The sequence below is a fragment of the Columba livia genome, chromosome 20 (assembly GCF_036013475.1).
Source record: "Columba livia isolate bColLiv1 breed racing homer chromosome 20, bColLiv1.pat.W.v2, whole genome shotgun sequence".
Lineage (NCBI taxonomy): Eukaryota > Metazoa > Chordata > Aves > Columbiformes > Columbidae > Columba > Columba livia.
Genome location: NC_088621.1, coordinates 410471 through 414075, shown reverse-complemented (window position 1 = coordinate 414075; position 3605 = coordinate 410471). Strand labels below are relative to the sequence as shown.

Below are 3605 nucleotides of genomic sequence, written 5' to 3'. Positions count from 1 at the left end.
CTGGAATCACAGAGGAAACCAAGAGACAAGTGGACCCACAACTTCTGAAGTGACTCCAGAGCCCTAACTGAAGGTGGCCCCACACCTCCATTCACGAGTTACTATCTTTGTAGTTGTATCGTCCTTCAGGAGAGTTGCAAGTGATGAGCAATGACAGCTCGTGTATACACACACACACACACATATATATATATACACCCCCTTACAGCTGAACACTATGCCAAAGAAATTATGTTTCACATCATTTCTAGTGTCATCTTTGATTAATTTGCATCTCTCTCCTCATTATAGCTCATCCCTCATTTCAAAGGTGTCCTTCAACAGGACACTGGGAGAGGGTCGGGAAATGAAAACCAGCACAGAATAATCGCAAGGTGGGCGCTGGGAAAGCAGTTCAGACAGCAGCACCTGCGGCTCAGTGCTCCCAGCCCCACATCGGGGTGCTGCTGGGCTCCCCCAAATCAGCACTCCCAGCCCCCCATCAGGGTGCTGCTGGGCTCCCCCAAATCAGCGCTCCCAGCCCCACATCGGGGTGCTGCTGGGCTCCCCCAAATCAGCGCTCCCAGCCCCACATCGCCTCTGCCCACCCACAATTTCTTCTTTATTGGATTAGCTTTCCCCAGAACTGAGTCATTGCATCCCAATGGCCATAGATTCCCTCTTACATCTTATTAATCAAAGAATAAAGGAGTGAATGCATATGTCTTAGAGAATAACAATGGGGCACTTGACAGCTAAATGGAGCGACAATATGCAGCAGTATAAACATCCGCGTGCAATTTATGCGCTTTGTCCTGTCCCTCCCCTCCCGTCCACCGTGTCCGGGTGACTGGTGACTGTCTCTGGAGGTCTCTGAAGGACGAGTTATCATTCACCGATCAGGCACCAGAACCAAAGTGGCAGTAAAATGCAGGGAAGGTCCCAGCGCCACGGTCCCTCCGCCATTGCCGCATAAACCACAGCCACAGTGTGCTATGATAGCGCTACTAAAATAGCCAGAAAAATAGCCCAGAGCTCACCTGGGGAGATATTTCATCTTCAGGTTTGATGACAAGGTCGGGAGCACCTGAGGTGTCCTCTAGCTCAAGCTCCGCCCTGTCCGCACATCCAGGCTCAAGACCCCCCTAACGCCGGCCTAGGGACGCCGCTCACACCCCTGAAATGCCGGGGGACCCGCTGGTTCGTGTCCCACCTGACAGTCCCACGGGTGACACGGCTGGTACGGCGGCTTTCTGCGCCATGGGGAGCTCGTGGGCACCCTGACCCTGTCCAACCTGCCCGGCACCACCACCACTTATTGACAAGTGTGTCTCACTTTGGTTAGAAAATGGTTTTCCGCACCAAAGAGATGCCTGCTGCAGAGCAATCACCCCGAAAACAGAGCCCAAGACAGACAAGAAAGACAGTGTTTGCTCCTAAGATGCAGCGAGGCTCTGGAGGCCGAGGAGCAGCGCGGGGTCGAGCGCTTCCGAATGCCTCCAGCGCATGCGGCGAAAAAGAGTAATTATATATAAAATTACACGGCTCAGGCTGATTAATTATCAAAGGGAAAAAACAGGACCATGCACAACATTTCCCAGGATTGCTGAAAGCCTTTTAAACCAGGCTGCCTTTCACCAGCCGCTATCAGCCTCTAATTACGCCCAACAGGGGAGCAGGGGAACAGGGTTGCAGGGGAGCAGGCATGGGGCCCACAGCTCCCAGGGACGGCAGCGTTACGCTGCGACAGCGTTATGCTATGGGAGTGTTATGCTATGGGAGTGTTATGTTATAGGAGTGTTATGCTATGGGAGTGTTACGCTATGGGAGTGTTATGCTATAGGAGCGTTATGCTGTAGGGGCTGCTGCAAAGGGAGGCTCTGATTTATGTGTTTCCCTGATATATTGCAATGCTTGCATTTACATTTACAATCCAATGAAAAATTTATGACTGTTAAACTTATCCTGTACGTCATAATTAAACACAAACAATCATTTCCAAATAACTGTTTACCATATTGCATATTCAACCACGCAATTAATCTCAATGACTCTTTCTCCTTGTAAATAAATATAGGCAGCACTGTATTTTGCCATAAGGCACTAACGGCACCGGCGGAAGATGAAGAGTCGATCTGACATTTCAGGAGAGAGCCGTTACCTGCCTAATAGATGGATTGGAAACCCTGTCATTCTCAAATAGATGCCTTGTTCTCCCGCTAACTATTTGTTCTGAGGAAAGCCTCCCAGGGAGATTTATAGGACAAGTGCTGTTTAAACATTCATCTCAATGCAGAGAAGAGGGAAGCGGGCGGCTCGCGGAGCCGAAGGACCCGAGACCCGAGGGGGGACGCGCCACCGGCGACAGCTCCATGGCCAGACCCGGCGGGACCCACAGGGACACCGGCCGGACACTGAGGGACGTGCTGGGCAAGCTCCAGCCAGAACCGGCCCCGGAGAGGCCTCGGCACAACAAGGAGCAGCTCCTGCAAACGGGCCCGTCTCCAGCTGTTCCCATCAAAGCCAACTCGGGCTCCAGTGGCAGGGCCGGGTCACCGGAGAGGGACAGCCCCGCAGCCCGCAAACCGGCATTCTGCCAGGCAAACCGGGGTGCTGCCGGGCAAACCGGGGTGCTGCCGGGCAAACCGGGGTGCTGCTGGGTGCCGCTGGCCACTCCGCACTGAGCCAGCAGCACCGTGAGCCCATACCGTCAGGATTCAGTGCAGTCTGCTTCCTTTCAGGCATAAAAAATGACATAGCGATTTGCTGATGGGTTCCGATCGGTAGATGGCTTCACATGAAACAGCGTTTGTCCAGAGAACAAGGTGAATAAAAGACTTAATGGAGTTCAGCGATGCAATACAAATAACGGTGTCCCTTTACATTACCAACAACACACACTACGCTCTCTCCGGATCCCTGTTCTCTCAAATACTCCACTAGGAAGCTTTTTGTAAATAGGATGTCTCGCGTAATGCCCTCTCCCAAACATCATATTAATCACCCTTAAAGAATGCATGGTCTTGGGGAATAGGGACTGCACCGAGTGCGAGGAAGACATCGCTCCCAATTTCGGCTCTGCAGTGACGCTCCACAATCCCGTGTGCCCAGGGCTGAGGCTCAGGCCGTGCACCCCACGGATGTCCCTGGGGATGCCGCCCGGGAGGGCCGTCACCAGGCGTGCAGGAGCGCCGGTGCCGCCAGCACCGCAGGCCCCGGGGTCCAGCTCTGCAGTGTCACCGCGGAGCTGCAGACAAGGGCCACAAGCCGCTGTAAAGAGCAGGAGCGGACAGAGGGGACAGACGGGACCTTCCATGGAGCCCCGGGGCACACAAGGTCAGGTGTCTGACAATGACCCATCTGGCACAGGGTCAGGTGTGTGACAATGACCCATCTGGCACAGGGTCAGGTGTGTGACGATGACCCATCTGGCACAGGGTCAGGTGTGTGACGATGACCCATCGGGCACGGGGTCAGGTGTGTGACGATGACCCATCGGGCACGGGGTCAGGTGTGTGACAATGACCCATCTGGCACAGGGTCAGGTGTGTGACGATGACCCATCGGGCACGGGGTCAGGTGTGCTGTGGGCAGCAGGGAGCGGAGGATGCTGCAATGGTGCATGC

The 3605-nt window shown here is 54.2% G+C and overlaps 1 long non-coding RNA gene across 2 annotated transcripts in view; it reads right to left on the bottom strand.

Annotated features, from left to right (window-relative positions):
* Positions 1 to 3605, bottom strand: part of LOC102087512 (uncharacterized) — a 174560-nt gene that overhangs the window by 22897 nt on the left and 148058 nt on the right. The gene's annotated exons all lie outside the window — the stretch shown is intronic.